Source organism: Triticum dicoccoides, chromosome 4B (assembly GCF_002162155.2).
Source record: "Triticum dicoccoides isolate Atlit2015 ecotype Zavitan chromosome 4B, WEW_v2.0, whole genome shotgun sequence".
NCBI lineage: Eukaryota > Viridiplantae > Streptophyta > Magnoliopsida > Poales > Poaceae > Triticum > Triticum dicoccoides.
In genome coordinates this window covers 290,849,752-290,873,024 of record NC_041387.1, presented here as the reverse complement: position 1 = coordinate 290,873,024, position 23,273 = coordinate 290,849,752, and positions in this window count along the sequence as shown.

Genomic DNA, 23,273 nt, shown 5'->3' with positions numbered 1-23,273 from the left:
GTTGCTCTCAAGGAAGTCCTTAAAATCCTGGCACTCAACGTCGGCATGGCATATGTGGTAGACCAAGCATAAGTCATGCACGCAAACCTGGATCACAGCGGGCTTCTTCCTCTCTTCGTCCTTTAGATCCTTCTCTCGTCCCAGGACTGTGGTGTACTCAACATCTAGCCCAGCGACCCACTAATCATCTGAGTCTTCGAACATGCGTCTGAAGCGAGAAAGGCATCCTTTCACCGTCACGGAAGAACGGGTGTAGATGACGTCGAACTCATCGCCGGTGATGGTTCTAACCTTGTACTCACCGCCGATCGGGGAGATTTGGGACGCCATGGATTTGGGAGGAGGGTTAGGATTAGTGGAACTGCCGTAATATGAAAGGATGGGACGACTAGGAGCAAACCGCCGTAGTATTAAAGGACGTGTGGGGACGAGTAGGAGCGAACTGCCAGCGTGCGAACGGCAGGGTAGTGGCTTTCCATTCTCCCATGATACGGGCTTCCGAGAGCCCTTGGATCCAAGATCGAACGGTTGCATGGCCTGAATCTAGACCTATTGGTGAATATCCTATCCTGGAGGGTTCTTCTGCAAATTTTCAGCAATTTAGCATGCGACCGTTTGATCTCAGATCCAAGGGCTGCCAGCAGCCTGTATCATGGTCGCGCCGACCACGACCGTCGTGTCGCTCATGCGGTCGCGCCCTTGGATATTTAACACTGTGCGTTAGGCTATCTGATGTTGGCATGTCATACATAGTCATCACTTAGTCACTCATACTACAACAAGGTTTTGGCTATAAGGTTGGCTATAAGTGTATTTTTTTACTTCTCTCTATCTCTTTCTTCATACTCCCTCCGTCCCATAATATAAGAACGTTTTTGACACTAGTGTAGTGCCAAAAACGTTCTTATATTATGGGACACAAGGAGTACTAGTATTTATTGCATTTGCCAAGGAGTGACCTCTTCCAATGAAATGGTGTTGCTAAGTTTGCTTCATTTAATTAGCTATAGACTCAAAATTGTCTGTTCACCTAGGTACACGCGCGTAGCACCGTTTCTTCCTTTGGTCACCAAACTAGTCTCTCTCTTCTTGATTAACTTGCCACATTAGACTTTATGCCTATGTGGCAAGCTTAAGCACCTGTAGGAGCAAGTAAGTACAATAGTGCGCTTTACATGGCATTTTTGCATATGTGGAGGAAAGAGAGGCAAGCAAAAAGTGGAGAAGTCGGCTCTAATGCAAGAGCCAGCCTCTACAACATGGTGGAGCATTGGGAGAGGCACATGTATGGAGGTGGTCAGGAATCGGGAGACACACGCCGGTCGTAGCGCCACAGTTAAAATGATAATGGCAAGTCAAATCACGGGGCCCCACCTGTCCAGCAGTAACTCGCTGTCAAATCACACAGCCCTATGTTTGTAGCAGCCTACTCCCTCTTCTTCTCGCATCTCTGTCGAACTGACTAGGCCGAACTGCCCCGCCGCCTACCGTGCAGGAAAAGCCCCACCCTCAACTTTTAAATAGTATACAGTATACTAATTCTGTATCCATGGATTGCGCCCGTGCCATGGAGCAAAGCGTCTAGAAAATGGCGGTACACATGTACGAAGTATACAGCACGCCCATCGCGTTTGCGTCGCACCCTAGACGGTCGGTCGGTCTGGCACGCTACTCTCCGAAAGGAACACGCGTCATATTGCGTTCGCACACACATGTGGGATGGCAATTGAGAACCGACCATAGGCACACTCACCGGCCCTGCAAGTTGGGTGACTTAATAGAAGAGGGAGATGAGCGATAGTACTAGAGAAGTGTTGTACTATGTTGCTGCCTGGACGATCCCTGCAAGACACGGAAGATCAGTTCGTCCATGCATGTGACCAGACTCCAGCAGACACACATGGATTGGCTATTGTCTACATATCATGCAGGTTGTGTTGTACAAGGCTGTAGTTGTGGTGAGAAATCTAAAAAAAGGTTTCTTGTCATCTCTCAAAATTAGGTGTCATGTGCTTCGGATCACTGCGAGGGTTAAACAGCGACAACTGAGTTGGGCTAGTCATTCAGGGCACATGCACGAACAGTGACTACTCGGCTGCCATCTAGGTCAAGACTGCTATGTTAATTAGGACATCTATCGACGGACCCCTTTTCTACGAGTTTATCTTTAATTTGAGCTTTGTTCCTCCTCTAGTTTGTCCGTCGGGATTCATGTTGTCTCCTTTGGGCAGTGAGGTTATGATTTCTTGTCATGTGGCATTTTTTCGTGTTATATGTTATAATCCGGCGCTTCAGATCAAAATGACGACAACTGTGCCTCCGGTCCACGTGCATGAAGACTTCTCGACAGTCATTGACGATGTCAAGCCGGCTCCGGTAGACAAAAGAAAAGTAGTACTACTCCACTATATAGGCAGGAGCCTCTGCGCTTTTTTGCTAGTGTTGCTCTCTTCACACTGTCTCGGCCTCTCCAGATCTAAACAGGACAGCGGTGGCCACACATTCTCTCTATCTCTCTCTGCTCAGCTGGTCACAGATCCAGCCGGATCCTCTCCGCCGGGGAAGGTGAGAAGGTGCAACGTTCATGCGGTCGTCCTCGGCGACGGCTCTTACCCACTGCTAGGCGCGTCCCAATCACCCTGCCTTGTCGTTCTCCCCAAGCACCGCTGGCGAGGGAGGGCCTCCGACCCCTTCTTCCTCGCTGCTGTAGTGTGGGCAGATCCGGCCTCCCGCTGCCCAGCTAGCGACATCCCGGCGACCATCAGGTATAACTTCCTTCGAAACCGGCCTTGCTCTACTTCTGGAGCTCTTAACGTCGCTGCATTTGTATCTTTTACTATTTCTCAGGCCCCCTCATAGATAGGATCGATCGGCTGTTCGAAAACCACGTAATTATTTATGTTTAAGAGGTAAAACTAGGTCATGCACTCGAATCTAGTACTACTTGGTTCAAACAAGGAAGAAAGGGGGTGGGGGTGGGGGAGGATTTGTTACCTGAATCTAGGACTTGGTCGAAAGAGGAAATAATGGGGGCGAAAAGTAGCAGAGACTGGCTATCCAACTGGTCTCTAGGTCTAATAGGGAAATAAAGGGAAACGCAGTACAAACTCAATATAAACCCGATCTATTGGTTGAAAAAGGAAAGAAAGCTGGGACTGGGGGACAAGTCAACAGAGTAAGTCTAGCACTAGATTTGCTAGCCTCACATAGTATAAGGTGGCTATACCGAACAAAAATGAGACCAACCCAGATATCCTATTTTGATGTTTGTTGTCCCGAGCCACTCTTATGTAATGCCACTGGTAAAATGCAGCAGTCGCACTGTTAAAAGTAAGGACACGTTAAACCAATGTTGTTTTCAATGTAATGCCTCCAGTAATATGAATCAATTGCACTTCTTTACATGTCCTGCTAAAATTTCCCATTAAGATAAGTTGGTTCTTTTCGTTAGAAATGCAACTGTCCTGGTCCGCCTACTCTCCCATGCCCAATGTAATGTCGTATTTAACGGTTGTCATAGTTAATCCTAATGCCCATACTAATATCTAGCAATGCCACTGCTTTAGAAATTGCTACTGTCCTTGTAGGATTGCCATTCAGATAAGGAACACGCTTCTTTTCATTTGATGCATGTTTCATCACTTGTTAGTCACCCTCCTTTCCACCTTTTTTGTGCAAACAGAGATATACATTTCACGCTCGATCTTAGTTGAACTGCACAAATGATATCCAAATTATAGTTGAGCATTCCGGGAGCTTCACAACCAACCTTGATGTTGCTCAATTTTATTGCAACTAATGAAGAAGAAGCTTTGTGGGTTTCGTTTTCTGATGGAAATGGAACCGGGGCTGGAGCCCTTTTCTTAAAAAAAATTGAAGAAGCTGCTAGCTCACGGGACATTGCCTCATTTTAGGTGAACTGCACCAAAAGGTCCCATGAATTGAATCATCCATGTTGGTGACTGAAAGAGCCAGCTTCAACATCCTAGTCTAAGCAATCCCGGCCTCCATCCTTGCGACACACGGTACACCGCGTTTGCCACCCGCTCGACCCTAGTGTCACTGATAAAATGAAGTAATAATATAGTTAAAATAGAGTGAGTGTCATCTCTATCATTTCATTTCCAACGTAGATAAAGAAAGTTCTTCTCTTTGTTAATGTATGTTTCATCAACTAGTCCCATTGTTAATGTTTAAGCATTTCTGCAAACTGGGGTGCCTAATTTTAATTGATATGTACAAAAATAGAGATTTGAATGTTTCAAGGCACCTCCTTGTACTACTGCTGTACACTGATGTTCATCACTGGCAGAAGGTGTATCTGGGAGACTTGGGACGATGTCCAGTATGAGGCGTACCGTATGAGGCGTCGCAGGGCCCATCTCTCCCTCGCAGCATGGCATACTATGATACTATCGCAATATTTTCTTCTATTTATTTTGTGTGTTTCATCAACTAGTGCCACTATAATGTAATCACGCTTTTTCATTATCTGTGCAAACAGGGTTATTCAGCTGCATTTTGGTGGAACTACACAAATGTACGTATGGAACCGGCATATATGCAGAGTGCGAGGTGTGCCAAGTAAAAATTACCGACACCAACCATGTTGCATGCACGCATTGGCATCCACCACCACCAGTGGGATGTGTGGTGCTCTCTATGGACGGATCTTTCTCGGCAGCAAATCCTCTAACCAAATACTAGTAGCTTATATTGGCAGTTTTCTAGGGAGTACTCTTTTCTGAAAGAAGCACCAATCTATTTTTCTTTATTTGTACACTGTGTCACAACTTTGACCTAAAGGACTAGAGCTATTTTAGGGTGATTGGCGTCGTACTCAGAGACTGATTGTAAGCATGATTTTCATTAGCTGTCACACTGATTGTAAGCATGAGCAGGTGGAAGATTAGGTTAGTGCGAAGCTTACCTTAAACCCTACCGCCGCTGTTGAAACGAGGTGAGCGTCGAGGGAACCATGGAGAACGGAGGGGAAGCGACGTTGCGCCATCCGGCCTCCTCTTGCGGTGGGAGAGAGAATACTCCTATGGCTCCGGCTGGCTCTGCACCCTCACGAACGACACACCATACTCGATCGATTCATTATCCTCTAGGTGCTCGACCTTTGACCTGTATGCCCACCACCTCCGCCTGACTGTCGCCTCGGGCGAATCTGTCTGCTCCATCGCCCATAGGAGATACTCGATGAACTCGGAGGACTACAGCATGACTGCTGCCGAGGAGTACATGTACATCACCGTCGTCTCACTCTTTCGCATACATTGCCACATGGCCTGCACCGTCCTCTAAATCTCCCACTCATTGTCAAACCAACTAAGGATCTCCTTCAACCTGGCTAACTTTGCCTGGTCGCCACCGGCGATCTCCCTGATTCGCTACTGCATCCTCTCCGTAGATGTCCTTCTGAGTGGTCCAGTGCTAGCTTTGGAAGATGGGAGGAGAGACGGTGGTCTTGCAATAGAGAAGAGGGAGAGGCGAGATAGTGGTTTTGGAATGGAGATGATGGAGAGGAGAGGAGGTGGTTTTTGCAATGGAGAAGATCAGAAGAGGGAGAGGCGAGATGGTGGTTTTGGAATGGAGATGATGGAGAGGAGAGGAGGTGGTTTTGCAATGGAGAAGATCAGAAGAGTGAGAGGCGAGACGGTGGTTTTGGAATGGAGATGATGGAGAGGAGAGGAGGTGGTTTTGCAATTGAGAAGAGGGAGAGGAGAGGAGGTGGTTTTGCAATGGAGAAGAGGGAGAGGAGCGTGCGGCAGCGGTTTAGGATTGGACGAGAGGGCCGGCGCGCTGTGACTGGATCAAAATCAAAATCAATTTACCCTTCAATTAAGAAAGCGACCCCACATTAACTAGTCTCCCTTTTATTCTAGGTCATAATTGACCATGATTTCCGCACATAAAATATATGTTATACGTTGCGAAAATAATATAATTTGAAAGTACATTCAGATACGAACCAAACGATACAATTTTTGGTGACATGCAGTCACATTTTGCTTGTAAAATATAGTACGTGGTCAAACTTTGACCCAAAATACGGAAAACAACAAAAAAATACTTCCAAGACCAGCACCGCTCTTTCGGTCTTCTCCTCTTAAACCACCGCCGCTCCTCTCCTGTTCCAATCTAAATCCAGCGCCGCTCCTCTCCTCTTCCATTTCAAAACCACCGCCCCTCCTCTCATGTTCCAATCCAAAACCAGCGTCGCTCCTCTCCCGTTCTAATCCAAAACCAGCGCTGCTCCTCTCCTCTTCCATTCAAAAACCACCGCCGGCGAGTGAAGGTGCTGTGGAGAAGTAGATTGATGGAGGAGTACAACCGATACGTGAGGATCGCAGACGGTGACTGAGGGAGTCCTGGATTAGGGGGTATCCGGATGGCCGGACTAAGACCTTTGGCCGGACTCCTGGACTATGAAGATACAAGATTGAAGACTCCATCCCGTGTCCGGATGGAACTTTCCTTGGCGATACGATATGAAGATCTCCTCCCATTGTAACCAACTCTGTGTAACCCTAGCCCTCTCCGTTGTCTATATAAACTGGAGAGTTTTAGTCCATAGGACGAATAACAATCATACCATAGGCTAGTTTCTAGTGTTTAGCAACTTCGATCTCGTGGTAGATCTACTCTTGTACTACCCATATCATTAATATTAATCAAGCAGGAGTAGGGTTTTACCTCCATCGAGAGGGCCCGAACCTGGGTAAAAACATCGTGTCCCTTGTCTCCTGTTACCATCCGCCTAGACGCACAGTTCGGGACCCCCTACCCGAGATCCGCCGGTTTTGACACCGACATTGGTGCTTTCATTGAGAGTTCCGCTGTGTCGTCACCATCAGGAAGGATGCCGCATCCCGTCTTTAAAGACGGCGTCGTTGCTAAAGGAGATTTGGCTGTCGGCCAAACTCTCCGGCTAGGCAGGTTTTTGATGACCGCCTGTCCGGCCGCCGCGCCGACGATGACCACTCGGGCCATCGAAGGCAATCTTCACATCAGCTCGGAGCTTGCCGAGCAGTTAGATCCGACGGAGCTCCTCTCCCTGAATGAGCTCTTGGATCGCATCGCGGCCCTGGGAGTCGCTACAGATTACAGCCAGATTGGGCTTAAACCCGATCAGAGAGAGATTGACTCTCCCCAGGTCACCCATCACGTCGAAGTGGTGGAAGAACAATGCGGCGAGTCTTCGCCCGCCCTAAGGACCAGATGTGTCCGGATTCCCGATCCCTCCAAGCCGGACACCCGCGGAGGGGAGGATGTCGCCCAAACCCTGAACCAAAAGTTAGGCAGCAGTCCTGATCTATTGAATAATGTCCAAGAAAGCAAGTTTCCGAATTCAGAAACCGCTTGGCCCCTGAATCTCACATCAGGCAAGGTTCCGGATTTAATTCCACCCGCCCACCCAACTATGCGGGATTTATCCCAAATCCGGCAAGAGCCCGGGGAAACAGTACACCACTATTGGGCCAGATTCCTCCTGGTTATGAACAGGATAAAGGACTGCCACGAGAAAGAAGCAATTTCACTCTTCTGTAACAACTGCACGGACATCGGAATCCTCAACGCCATAAGTCACCGCGAAATTACATGATTCGCCGACTTGACATCCATAGTACGAAAGTACTGTGCGACTGAAAGCGTTCGGAAAACCGAAGATAAATTCTAGGACAATCCGGCCCCGAATACAACACGAGTCCGAAACAAAAGGGCGCACTATCGCCAGGCATCTAAGCCAAACATTAGAAAACAAAATCCCTCTACAGGGTACGGGACCGTACTGGAAGGATGGCTCAATGGACCCTGTAAAATTCATAATTCAGGGGAAGCCACACCAACGCACAGCCTTAGAGCATGTTGGATACTCTGGCAGGTAGCCCGAAGTGGCGAGGAGCTTCTAACTCCAGCACCCGAAGAATACCTCCCCAGTACGGTGTCGACAGTCTTTGAGACCTTCACATCAAACAATGCAAGGAAACAAACACTCCGCAACCTTGCCGAGGTCTACCAAGTAGCAACAATAAACCCATGGAGTGACACGGCTATCACCTTTAATGCCAGTGACGAACCTAAATTCCGGACAGCCTGAGCACCAGCCGCATTGGTCCTCAGTCCGATAGTGGACGGCTTCCGACTTACAAAGGTACTCATGGACGGCGGCAGCAGACTCAACCTCATCTACGAGGAAACCCTACGAAAAATGGAAATTGACTGGAGCCGCATTGAGCGAAGCAATACAACTTTTAGAGGAATAATTCCAAGCCGGGAAGCGTGTTGTTCAGGAAAAATCACACTGGATGTGGTGTTCGGCATGCCGGATAATTACAGATCCGAGGAGGTCACGTTTCAAGTGGCCCCGTTCAGCAGCGGATACCACGCTCTGCTAGGGCGAGAAGCATTTACAATTTTCCAAGCCATACCCCATTACGGGTACAAGAAGCTCAAAATGCCTGGACCCAACGGAATCATCACTCTCGCAAGTGATCCGGACATAGTGCTCCGCGCTGAAAACAAGACAGCCGCATTGGCCCTGGAGGCATTATCCGAGGCCCTAGAAGGCCGAGGAACTAACTGCGTTGTGCTCTACGGTGGACAGGGACGATGTGATACTAGACAAGAGATCCAAGTCCACCTCTTTCAAACCAGCAGCCGAAATAGTCAAATTCCAAGTCCATCCAATGGACCCTACAAAAACGGCCTCCATCGGGGCACAACTAAAACCTGATGTAGATGCCGCACTCAGAGACTTCTTGCGAGAAAATTGGGACATTTTCGCCTGGCACCCCTCAGATATGCCAGGAATCCCACGCAGGCTGGCTGAGCACAGCCTGAACATCCTAAAAGGGTTTAAACCCATCAAGCAGGCTCTACGGCGTTTTTCCAAACCCAAGAGACAAGCCATGGGAGAGGAGCTAGCAAAACTGCTGGAAGCCGGATTCATCAGAGACATAAAACATCCGGACTGGCTAGCAAACCTGGTGATGGTACCAAAGAAGAACAAATCTTGGCGCCTATGTGTCGATTTCAAAGACCTAAATAAGGCCTGTCCAAAGGACCCTTTCCCACTCCCCCGAATTGATCAAATCATCGATGCCACCGCAGGACACGACTCATTGTGTTTCCTCGATGCATACTCTGGCTACCACCAAATCAAGATGGCAGAGTCAGACCAAGCCGCAACGGCATTCATCACCCCAAACGGCCCATTCTGCTTCAACACGATGCCCTTCGGGCTCAAAAACGCCGGCGCAACATATCAGCGCATGATTCAGACATGTCTGGCCAACCAGATCGGCAAAATAGTTGAAGCATACATAGATGACGTGGTCGTCAAAACAAAACACGTCGATACTCTAGTAGACGACTTGAGGCTCACGTTCGATAATCTCTGAACATATGACATTAAGCTCAACACGGACAAATGCGTTTTCGGCGTACCAGCCGGAAAGCTCTTGGACTTCATCGTATCCGGTAGAGGAATTGAAGCAAACCCAGCCAAGATCCGAGCTCTATCACAATTGGATACCCCAAAGGACCTCAAACAAATACAAAAATTGACAGGATGCGTGGCGGCTCTAAGCCGCTTTATCTCCCGCTTAGGAGAAAAGGCATTACCCCTCTATCGCCTCCTGCGGCGCAGCGACCACTTCGAGTGGAAGGATGCCGCCACGGCCGGACTCGAAGAAATAAAATCCATACTGGCAACAAATCTGGTCCTGGCCACGCCCAACACGGGCGAACCAATGCTATTATACATCGCAGCAACCCATCAAGTTGTAAGCGCGGTCCTCGTCGTCGAACGAGAAGCGGACGGACACAAGTTGCCCCTCCAAAAACCAGTGTACTATGTATCCACTGTACTAACTCCGGAAGCTGCGATGCAATGGGCCGGATTGATGGGTACCTGCATTATCAAAAGATAGCGTACGCGGTGTTCATGGCATCCCGGAAGCTGCGACACTACTTTCAAGAGTGCTCCATAACAGTGGCATCCGAAGTACCCCTTAATGATATTATAAACAACCGCGATGCAATGGGCCGGATTGCCAAATGGGCCATCGAGATCCTCCCGTTCGACATAAATTACAAGCCAAGGCGAGCTATTAAGTCGCAGGTTTTGGCCGACTTCAGCGCTGAATGGACTGAAGCCGAACTCCCTAAAGAGTACGGCGCATACTCCAACTGGATCATGCACTTCTACGGCTCCAAAATGTTGGCTAGCCTGGGGGCTGGCGTCATTCTGACGTCCCCAACCGGAGATACAGTCCAATACGTACTTCAGATAATGTACACGGATTCCAACAACGCAGCCGAATACGAGGCCCTTTTACATGGCCTCCGGATGGCAGTCTCCATGGGCATTCAGCGCCTAGATGTCCGCGGGGATTCAAACCTCACAATATCCCAAATAAATGGAGACTTCGACGCCAAGGATCCGAAAATGGCAGCTTACCGCAACGCCATCTTAAGGATGTCAGCCCGGTTTGAGGGGCTTGAATTTCATCACATAGCCCGGGAAAATAACCAAGCAGCAGACGTGTTGGCACGCATTGGCGCCAAGCACGAGGCCGTCCCTCCCAATATCTTCCTAGAAAGGCTGTTCAAACCATCCTTATCATGGGAAGGAGAATCCGGCAACAATAGCCCGGACACAACTACACTGCCCCTCACCGAACATTCTGACACAGTTGGGGGCTCCGCCAACGAAACAACGCCGTCAACCCACGCAATAATGGCAGTCATTGCCCCTTGGACAGAACCATTCCTAGCCTACCTAACTAGGCACGAACTTCCCAAGGACCAAAACGAGGCCCGTTGCATAGTGCGGCGATCTAAAGCCTACAAAGTCCACGAGGGAGAGCTTTACAAGAAAAGCACAACCGGAGTCCTTCAAAGGTGTATCTCCGAAGAGGAAGGGCGAGACCTTTTGGCTGAAATTCATGCTGGACTCGGCGGGCACCACGCCGCAGCCCGGGCCCTTGTAAGCAAGGCCTTCCGTACCGGATTTTATTGGCCAACGGCCCGGGCAGACGCTCAGGACTTAGTGCACCGATGTGTTGGTTGCTAGTTATTCGCCAACCGAAGCCACATGCCGCCTACCGCCCTACAAACTATACCCATTACCTGGCCTTTCGCGGTCTGGGGGCTTGACATGGTCGGACCCCTTAAAGGAGGAACCCATAAGCAAAAATATCTACTGGTCATGGTGGACAAATTCACCAAATGGATAGAAGCCAAGCCTGTAAAGACGGCCGAATCTGGACCAGTGATAAACTTCATATCCGGGGTCGTACACCGTTACGGCGTCCCCCACAGCATCATAACCGACAACGGCACAAACTTCTCGGCCGATGAAGTCAAACTTTGGTGCAAAAACATGGGCATCAAGCTCGACTATGCTTCAGTCTATCACGTCAAACTAACGGTCAAGTGGAACAGGCCAACGGTCTCATTATGAGCGGCATCAAACCCAGACTAGTGCGATCCCTCAAGGAATCTAACACGCACTGGGTAGAGGAGCTTGACTCCGTACTCTGGGGGTTGCGGACCACGCCGAATTGCACTATCGGATTCACACCATTTTTTATGGTATACGGCACAGAGGCAGTACTGCCATGCGACATAATCCATGACTCACCTCGAGTGCGCATGTATGAAGAAAGAGAAGCCAAGCTCAATCGGCAGGACAGCTTGGACGCATTGGAAGAGGAGTGCGATGTGGCAAAAGCTCGTTCCGCATTCTATCAACAGCAGGCTCGAAGATACCAAAGCAGAGAAGTACGGGCCAAAACCTATAACGTTGGCGAACTAGTTCTACGCCTGCCGGACAAGAAAAAGGATAAATTAAAGCCCAAATGGGAGGGGCCCTTCATAATCGACCAAGTACTGACCGGCAGAGCGTACTGTGTGCGAAACGCATTGGATAACCGACTCGAGCCGAACCCATGGAACGCAGCACACCTACGAAGATTCTACGCCTAGCGCCGGACTCCGTGTTCGTTTCCTTCCTCTGTCCCTTTGGTTTATTTTTTATTTTTATTTTTTATTGGCAGTCCGGGATTTTGTTCCTTCTCCCTACCCTTTTTCTTCTCCCAAGCCCTTAGGGGCTTGCCTGTGCATTGTTCGCACATACCCGATGCGCTACCCGCGCTCATAATACCTGGGGGCTTCTTTACCAAGAAGTTTATATAAAACGGGCCTCATGCCCAAAACATGTGTGATGCTTCCGCATGAACCTTTTATACACCATTATATGCATCGATATGACTTAAGTTTTGGCCAAGCTGGGTTGCCTGGCTCCTGTGCTTACCCCTACGTTCCCGTTCGTTCGGCTAGGTGGTAAATGGAGCACCTCTACGATTGTTACTGTCGGGACAGCCGGATGTGTACCTCAGACTGGGTGAAGCCGAAAGCTAGCATTCTTAAGGGAATATTCGGTCGGTGAACTAAAAGATGATCTTTCGTATTTATTCATTTGCCCCAGATGCTTTTCTGCTCTTTCTGGCAGTTCGGACATGCACTTTAGGGCATGCCTCCTAGGGAAAGGAACTCCTAACGGAACTATTCTCCCTGGAAGATGTTTCTTACTAACCATGTAATCTAACATAACTAGTTGGGCACTTGTCTGCTAAAGCACTTATGACCCCTATGCCTTGTCTCCATGCATGCCCCGATTCTTACATAATCGAGAGGGTATTCGGACACACTCCGGACTATAGGGTCCAAAGGTCGAAGCGAAAAGGTCCGCAATGACAAACGATCTACAATCCGGCTAGAAGGCATTTTTTATGTCATTTTAAATTACAGAGTCAATCCGACTCGGCATATTCTTCTTCAATACCATCCAACAGGCGGTCTAATTTACAGTCCTGTTGGGAATACTTTGCAGCAAGCTCCACCTGGCCATATGCTAAGCTGACTGGGATCTCCTTTCCGTCTGGACCTATCGGGCCGACCTCGGCCATGTGGTTTGGGTCAGCCTTCATGTACCGAGTCTTCACCATGGCCCATGCCTCCCTGGCACTTTGACGGCAAGCCGATATCTTCCACAACCGGAAGCGCTGCCGCACTCCCTCCAGCTTCTTTGTAAGCTCCTCAAGGCCTTCAGGCACGGAGAGGGGTGGCCACCTAGCCTAGATGACGCTTTACATTGCTTGCCGAACTCGTTCGTGTAGTTGCAACAACTCGGGAAGAAGGTCTCCCATTGAACCGGGCATTTCCTCCGCAGGACGACCTGTCAGCAGACCTACAGACATAGCTCTATCAACCGACTTCCTCGCCGAATTCTTTTTTCGAAGATTCGTTCAAGCACTTACTAAAAATGCCGCGTCGAAGTCGCCGATTCTCCTTCATGGCAGAAGACAGCTGAATACGAACATCTTTCAGTTCCTCGCCCAGCTGGGTATTGGCGTCTTGAAGATTGTTCTTCTCTTGCCTCACCCTCGTCAGCACGCTCTCGCCAGCCTTTAGTTTGCGTAGGAGTTGTTGCTTGTCCGGATTTACTCCAGCCTCATCTGCATTATTATCGTCAGGGTTGCACACCTGCCGCATTTCAAAACGGAATTATCTTTCGAAGCATATATTACTTGTGGGCGTCCCCTTGACATTTTCTGAAGTGGCCAATGCGGCCTCGAGACGGGCCTTGCACTCTTCGAGCTCCTGGGACAATTGCGTATTCTTCTTTGTAAGACACTGCATAGCACATGATCCTTCAAACAATTATCTTCACTGTTTCAAGTCTCGGGGGCTACTAACATATATAACCTTCAATTCTACTCACCTATATGTCTTTCACATACTGCTCCGTGGCTCTGGCTAGACCATTTTGAGCAGCACGGAGATACGCATCTCCTGTATTAAAGGCGTCCAACGCCTTTGGGGAAAAACACGCGCCGCGAAGAACAGTCCAGCGGCGCCTGTGGTTCAGGGCACTCTCCACCTCTGAATTGGTGGCAGATAGCCCGTCGGCGTCCTCTGTCGGAGGAGCGCCCGAGGCGCGCCCCGTGTCCGCCTCCACATCCGGACCCGGCCTCGAACCTTGGCCGGCGGACATAGTCTAGCGGGCTCTCTTCTTTCTAAGAAAATCATGAGCATTAGTAAGACTCAAGGGCATAAACCCTAGGCGTTAAATTCGCACGCCGTACCGTTGCGCCGGAATCTCGATCTGGTCCGCACTTCTTTTTGGCCCGCCTGGCTTCAGCGGCCCTTGTTGGCTTCCCACCGTGGGCTCGGCCTTCCGCCTCAAGGATTTACCCTACGAAACGCTATTAGTTACCTTTGAGGCTGCAAGTAGTCCGGGATAGTCGGTCGTGATGGCTACTAAGGAGTTTTCCTTGCTCAATTGATGAAATACTCCATCAATCAACTCCACGCATAAGTCCGGATCTTCTTGGGAGTCCGGATCGAAGGACCGTTCTGGGTCCTCAGGTTGTGGAGCAGGGCTGTTTATTTCCTTCACAGCCTGGCGCAGCTCCCGCGTTTAAACATTACTAGACTAAGTACTCAACTACCGGAATTTCAAAAGTGGATAGGCAAGTGAAAGTGTTCGCTCACCCAACTAAGTGGATTGTACATGGAAAATCCGCCTTCCTCTTTCCCCTAGTACAAAGCAGATAAGATTCTCGTTAAAGTGGCGGCCGAATCTGGCCCCTTGCGACCGCACCGGGTAGCGTCATCCTCCCCGTTGAAATCCCACATGGGGTGGCCTCTGTATTGAAGCGGCTGCACCCCTCGCGTAATGCATATGGCCATGACCTTGATCATGGTCAGTCCGGAATGAGCCAACAACCTTATCCGGCTCATCAGGTACAGGACGTCCCTGTCAGCTTCCCTCTAAGGGTTCCGCGGGCGCCAACTCAGGTGCTTCTTCAACAGGGCACTATTGAACTCGGGGAGGCTGATCCATACAGGGTCCGGCAGGGGGACGTCATCTATATAAAACCACTCCAAGGGCCAGTCTTCGGACGCCCTCTTTGGGGTACCGGATAGATATCCGGTCCCGGCGATGCGCCATAGTTCGGCTCCGCCCACCTGATAAATAGAACCCTCCCGAGAACGGGGCACAAGGCAAAACAACCTCTTCCACAACATGAAATGGGCCTCAACACCCAAGAACAGCTCGCAGAGGGCCACGAAGCCCGCGATGTGCAAAATGGACGCGGGCATGAGGTTATGTAGCTGGAGGCCGTAGAACTCCAGCAACCCTCGGAGAAACGGATGAATTGGAAATCCTAGTCCTCTCATCAAATAAGGTACTAAGCATACCCGCTCTCCTTGAGAGGGATTGGGGACGCCCTCCGTCTGCTCTCCGCCGCTATAGGCGGCAATCCCGGCTCGAACTGGGACCATATATGTTGGGGGGACAAGCCCCTTGGACTGAAGCACTACTAACTCGCTATGCATGATGGAACACCGCCCCCAATCTCCGGGCCGAAGGCTGGAGGGGCGAGAGGAGGAGCGACACCGACTGGCCATGATGGAATGGATCTCTATCAGAGGCGCTCTGATGAAGACTCGCGGAGGGAAGATGGTGTGAATTGGATATAAATCCCCGTCTCTTTTATGGGCGGCTCATTAATGCAACCGGGGGGGGGGGTAAGTAAAAAGAAAATCCCGTGGCTTTTCGCATTCGTTTGACGCGTGGAAGAATGGTCATTATGGGGCACAGAAGCCAAGGAGGACAACACGCACTAGAAGCCAGACACTATTTGACGGATACAGGGAATTTGAAGGAGAACCCGCCTTGCAATGCCGAAGACAACTTGCGCGCCGGACTCGTCGTCATTGAAGCCTGGTTCGGGGGCTACTGAGGGAGTCCTGGATTAGGGGGTGTCCGGATGGCCGGACTAAGACCTTTGGCCGAACTCCTAGACTATGAAGATACAAGATTGAAGACTCCGTCCCGTGTCCGGATGGGACTTTCCTTGGCGTGGAAGGCAAGCTTGGTGATACGATATGAAGATATCCTCCCATTGTAACCGACTCTGTGTAACCCTAGCCCTCTCCGGTGTCTATATAAACCAGAGAGTTTTAGTCCATAGGACGAACAACAATCATACCATAGGCTAGCTTCTAGGGTTTAGCCACTCCGATTTCGTGGTAGATCTACTCTTGTACTACCCATATCATCAATATTAATCAAGCAGGAGTAGGGTTTTACCTCCATCAAGAGGGCCCGAACCTGGGTAAAAACATCATGTCCCTTGTCTCCTGTTACCATCCGCCTAGACGCACAGTTCGGGACCCCCTACCCGAGATCCGACAGTTTTGACACGGACAGCGACCCTGTGAATCTAGCTAGGATGTTGGAGATACAGTCTTGGTTTGACAACAAGGACCAACTAGCAGCGACGACGACATCCATGGCCAAATATCTGCAACAGAGCGAAAAGGCGGTGATACTCCCGGAGGGAGTCGCGCCGGAGTACATAGAGCTCCTCCTCTGGGCCATGGAGCAAATAGATTCACCGAATCTGATCGTGAGGGAGCGGTGGTGGGAGTATCGATCCCAGATGGAGCATCCATCATCGGTTGAAGGATCGAGCATCTATAGGGTGCCGTTTGTGAGGGTGTCCTTCCAGAGCGAGCCGGTGGAGTCTTGGTCGACCGAACCCAACTACGAGAGGAGAAAAGCAGTTTGCCCAACGATGCTTCCCCTCCATCGTCTCCCTCGCCATTCACATCGTCTCACTGCGGCTGTCTACCACCGAGGAATAGGAGGGGGCTGCCCCCCCAGCCCAATAGTACGGTAGGTTGTGAATTGTCAGGAGGAGCTTAGGGTTGTCAGTATTTGCAGGTTGTGAATTGTGTTTTGTGTTGTGTATTTTGAGAGTACTTTCAGATATGAATGTCTTTTGAAATTCAGATTTGCAGTATTGAGCATATGAAGTATTTTATAAATTCTAGAGATCTATTTTTAGCACTTAAAAAATGTAGTTTCATAGGAGTATAAAAGTGCAGACAATGTGATTCTTAGAGAAGAAACTGCAAGTTTCTGTTTCAGATAAGAAACTGCAGGTTGAGTTTCAAATAAGAAACTGCAACTTTCAGAGGCAGAGCATTTATATTAACACAGCATTTTCAAACAGGGTTAACATCATGTTGGAAGTTTTATTCATGGTCGAAAATGGAACTACCAGCTAGTTAACCTCATGCTGATCAACATTCATGCATAGCACATCTTCATATGATGCACGGTCAAAATGCCCACACAATGTCGAGTGTGCGAAACACAGAGAATAGGAGGGACGATGTTTTGGCAAGTGTTGGACGTGGTTTTGGGCTACCCCGTCTAGGCTTTCATTTTTAACATGCGCAACCCACGACCTCGGATGGGAGGTCCATAGGCCTGTTTGTATTTTCTTAGGGCCCTCATGTATCGAACAGCCTATGGACCTCCCATCCGAGGTTTTATTTTTGGCAGCCCAATTTATGTATTTTTTTGAAGAAAACGCAGAGGTCTGTTCTATTTTTCTATATAAGAATAGGAACGCCAGGTCCAACTTATGTTTCCCTTCTAACTATATTATATATATTTAAATTATTTTACATGTTATTATATATTATTTTTATGGTCATCATATATTTAACAGATACTTACATATGTAAGAAATCAATATCCCACATCTTATTAACTTATAAAAATAATTTCTTAACAAATAAAATCCTGGATTGTTTTGGCATGAAAATCCTAGTGATTGTGTACAAAAGCTTGGTAAGATTTAAGGACGAATGTAATAATATCACTTATTATTTACATATATTTATAACAAAATGCTCATCCCCTTTTTATTTTTTTAATAACATTGCTGGCCCAACCCAACATTATAATTAGAATCAGCCCAGCAAAATCGTGTATTTCGAGAAAATGCAAATGGCCTGTAATTTTTTACGAAATAAAATAAATGGGCCGCAAGGATGCTACATTATTTGTTCACCCAGCCCAGCTAATGTCTGTAATTCAAAAAAAAGATCAATTTGACTGTAAATTCTACCGCGCAAAAAAAAAGACTGTAAATTTTGAAAAAATGGGTTGAATACGTGCCACATTTTTGGAGGCTGAAATGGGCCAATAGGTCGAAGCCAACGCAAGTCGATGTCAATTTAGTCAACAAATGATTCTGACATGTTAGCCGTTGGATTTACATCCAACGACCGGCATCCATCTTCAATCTCTCATCTTCTTCCTCCAGTGCCGCCGGGACCACCTCCCACCTCCTGCTGCTAGCAGCTCTGCTTAGCATGCTTCGCTATGAAGTGCTACTCCACCGTTGGCCAGGCCATACCTCCACCCCTCCACACCTCCTGTTCTTCTCCACTGATTGCCGAACCACACCACACTAGAACCAGTTAACCCTCGTACACCTCTCCGTCTACGACTCTACTCCCGCGTCTTCCCATCTCCTGCTCGTTGCTGTTCGGGGCCTCACTGTCGTCCACCACCTTGGATGCGCTCGGCGTGGCGTGGTCAAAGTGGTCAACGAACGACACCATCGGAAGTGGAATGTGCATGGAGAGGCTGACAGTTGGGTCCATGCCGCACACAAGGAAATGCCTCCTTATTACACGCAAAATAATGATTCCTCCACCTGACAGCTGGGACCCACCGGAAGGGCCTCTGTATTTCGCGAAAAAACATGCCCCCGCTGACATGTCGGACCCACCAGCTATCTTCGCACGCAAGGAAGTGCATCCTTATTACGGACAAAAAAATGAATACTCCCCCTGCCAGCTGGAACCTAGCATAGTGGGAGGCTGACTTGTGGGCCTACCAAGTTGATGGGGATGGAGGGCTTTGTCAACTTAGTCAATATGAACGATTCTAGCTCCTGTTACCGTACGATGTTCATCCAACGGCCATAGTGCTTCTTCAACCTCTGATCTTCTTGCTTCAACCGCCCAAACCAGCGTCGGTCGTGCCGCGTGCTCCTGCCTCCAGTGGCCGACTGTGATGCCGCGGAGGCCTCACCACCCCCTACTACTCCCACCGCTGGCCAGGCCATCCCGCTACTCACCCACACCGCCTGTTATTCTGCGGGGACAGATGCCTCACACCGCAGCTGAACCAGTGAACCCTCGTACTCCTCTTCGCGTGGGCATCCACTGTTGCGTCTTCCCCAGCTCCGAGTCGTCCCCTTCCTAGGCCCTGCCGTCGTCCACCGCCGTGGTGCTCTCGGCATGGCGTGTGAGGGAGTCCTGGATTAGGGGGTATCTGGACAGCCGGACTGTATACATCATCCGGACTATTGAAGCGTGAAGATACAAGACTCAAAACTCCGTTCCGTGTCCGGATGGGACTTTCATTTGCATGGAAGACAAGCTGGGCGATCCGGATATTGTGTTTCCTTCCTTGGAACCGACTCCATGTAAACTCTTGCCCTCTCCGGTGTCTATATAAACCGGAGATGTTGGCCCTTAGAAGGCCGATCACAATTACAGTCATAATCATCATAGGCTAGCTCCTAGGGTTTAGCCTCTACGATCTCGTGGTTGATCTACTCTTGTACTACCCATATCATCAATATTAAACAAGCAGGAAGTAGGGTTTTACCTCCACCGAGAGGGCCCAAACCTGGGTAAACATTGTGTCCCTTGCTTCTGTTACCATCAGCCTAAGACGCACAGATCGGGACCCCCTACCCGAGATCCGCCGGTTTTGACACCGACATTGGTGCTTTCATTGAGAGTTCCTCTGTGTCATCGCTGCAAGGCTCGATGGTTCCTTCAGTCATCGTCAACAACACGGTCCAGGGTGGGACTTTTCTCCCCGGACAGATCTTCGTATTCGGCGGCTTTGCACTGCGGGCCAATTCGCTTGGTCATCTGGAGCAGATCGACAGCTACGCCCCTGGCCACCAGATCAGGTTCGGAAACCTGAAATACACGGTGGATATTCGCAGAGACTTGATCTTCGAAGGATTCAGGCCTATGCCAGGAGCGTCGGACAGTCACGACGAGCACGACTTAGACCTGTTGTCGGACAATGCTTGGGACATCGCCCCTGCAGCAGCCCCGGACCTAAATCCGGAGCAGGCTGCGTTGCCTAAGGACGGAGGGATGAACCCCGCCCCGCAGGCCGCACACTCATCGGCGGTGGAGCCGAACACAAGTCTCACCTCTGCAGAAGCCTGTGACTCTGAACCCCCGGACTCATATCCGGTTGTTGGTTCTAATCTGCGCACTCTCGAGCCCGCCGAGCCAGGTTGGGCTTCGGTGATGGAGTTTACCGCTGCGGATATCTTCCAGCACTTGCCCTTTGGCGACATACTAAACTCATTAAAGTCTCTCTCTTTGTCAGGAGACTCTGGGCCGAACTATGTTCGGCTCGAGTGGGAAGCAGGCGAGGAAGGAATTCGCTGCCCACCCACCACCAACTTCATTACCACGGTCGATGATTTAACCGACGTGCTTGACTTTGGCTCTGAAGACATCGACGGTATGGACGACGACGCAGGAGAAGCACAGGAACCACCGCTCGCAGGGCGGTGGACAACCACCTCCTCATACGATATATATATATGGTGGACACTCCGAAGGAAACCAACGGTGATGAGGCAACGAAGGATAACCCCTCAGGGAGAAAACAAAGCATGGGCGTCGTCAACACCACTCCAAGCCCGCCACGGCAATGCCGACACAGGAGATGAAAACAATTCGGAGGGCGCCAAATATGGATACAACCTCGATCAGCCTGCCGCTAAGCAGGCAGGACTGGCCACGGTGGGATGCTTGGAAAGGGACAACTATACGCCCCCTCCAAGGACGGGATAAGCCTCGGCAATGACGAATTCGGCATGCCTGAAGACCTAGTGGAGCAAGTTCGCTTCAAGCGACGGCTCATGGCCACAGCAAGGAGCCTGCAGAGGAAGCAGCAGCAGCTTAAAGCTGACCAAGATTTGCTCGTGGACAGGTGGACCAAGGTACTGGCCACCGAAAAATATGGACTCGACCGCCCCGACAAAGGGCACACTCGACACAACTGTCTACATCAACCTAGGCAGGAGAACCCAAGGCGCATACCTCGACTTCAACATATTACTACGGTCCAAGACAATACGAAGGACACACGAAGAGGAATCCTCAAGCCTTGGCGCTATGGCCATAAACACCAAGTCAGAGAAGCTGGTGCCAAGTCCAGCAACTCCCAGTCCGGTAAGCGGACAAAGAACAGCTCAAGCCTATCCGGCCCGAGCCACACACTCGATCAACCATGTGAAATTCATGGTAATCCTAGAAGGACGGCAAAGCATACAAATAGAGAATGCCGGATCTTCAAAGAAAGCGGCTGGTCGTGTGCCGGAAACAATGAGGGGAGGCATCTAATCAAGAGACCCCCCCGCCTCTAGAGCAGGAAAGTACGGCCGATCGCCCCTGATCACATCAACCACTGCAACTCAATTGCAGTACTCTAGACGTAGTAGTCCCGGGGCTCCATAACACATAAAGCCCCCGTGGGTATGAAACCACAAATAACATCTTGTAAAACATACCAGGTGCAGAGGCCAAGTTTTATTGTCCCACCACTCTAACGGTGATCTTCAGATCACCAAAAAACTATAACACCAAAGAATAATTCTTCGGCACCTTCCCCTCATACGGTAATTTACCATATGCTAACGGGATGAACCGTGTTGACCAGACTCCACATGGCAAACCATTAGGCCAACACCATGTGATATAACCACACCTATAGGCAAGGCCGAACCCCGCCCTTAGAGCAGAAATCATACAGCTGCCGGAGTAGCGATTCCCGCATGTCTATCAAAATTCTTATATGATAGCCAACTATCCGGACACCAACAGAGGAGTCCGCGCTACTTCACGGCATATCGGCTGGGCTAACCAGGGTCCGATCAGGAACCCTCGGACTAGCCAAAAGGGGACGTTCAGCTGCCTACAAGTAGTTGCCTTTACAGACTAACCTTGACGCAGAACAGGGCGACGTGGAATCGGCCTGGACACACAAGTGCAGGAATATGCATGTGACCCCCCCCCTAAAGAAGGCAGTCCGGATTCACTTCAGATCCACTCACAGTCCCCTCCAGTCCGGTCACCACAGGTTCCGCCAAAAACACCTCCTTTTATAATCATAAATCGTACTCATATGCATAGACATATCATCTTACTACAATGCGTAGACTTAAATAACACTTACCGGCCGTCGTTTTTCATCGACACCTCGTGTTACGCCCGATTATGCCAGGGGCTTCACAATACGGCAATAAAGTCCGACCACCTTCTCGGCCGCTCGGCACCCCGAACTTATAGCACTATATGCATCAGCTCCGAATCATGTCTTGGGTCATTGGTTGGGTTTGCCCGGCTCCCTTGTTTTGGTACCTTACGTTCCGTTATATCGGCTAAGGTAGCGCAGGGAGAACTACTGCGATTGTGTTCTGGTTCTTCCGGACGAGCACCTCAGTAGAGAAAGCCGAAAACCGACTGTCATGATACAGCGAGAGCCGGTCATCTGCTCGAGAGGTTGTAAAATCCTTAAAGAATTATTCCGCATAACGTCATTATAAATGCAGAGTGCGATGGATTGGTCTTCCGATCAGGCGCCAATAGAGCCCCTAGTTCGGCCTTCCGAACACTAGGGGCTGCGCTGACCATACTTGAATTTCTGTGGCTAAGTGAGAGTGGTAAAGCCCTATAGTCCGATTTCCTGGTTCGTGGTGGGGAACACCTCCTTAAAAGGACCCAGCCATGGGATAAAGAGTGTTCAGGTATGACCCGAACACCCCCGAATTTCATTCATGGGGGCAGAAGCCGACGACTGGCCAACTCTCAGTATTTACATACACTAAACAGCCGCACAGGAAGAACAAGTGTTCAAACAAAACATGCAATAAATAATAAAAGTGCCAGTATCCCATATTACAAAGAACGGCACGAATGCCCTCAGGGAAATATAATGTCTTTCGTACACTTATCCCCCGCAAGGCGGGCTCCCTTCAGTACACCTTCATAGTACAGTTCGGGCTTGCGGTGCTCCTTCCCCTCCGGCGGTCCCTCAGTCATTAGCTTCTCCGCGTCAACCTTCCCCCAATGCACTTTTGCACAGGCAAACGCCATGCGAGTGCCTTCTATACAGACTGATCGCTTGATAGCATCAAGCCGAGGACAAGCGCCCACAATCCGGTTCACGAGTCCGAAGTAACTGCTTGGAATTGGTTCCACGGGCCACAACCGGACAACCAAGTCCTTCATGGCTAGTTCGGCCGCCTGGTGCAGTTCGACCAGCTGTTTCAGCTGAT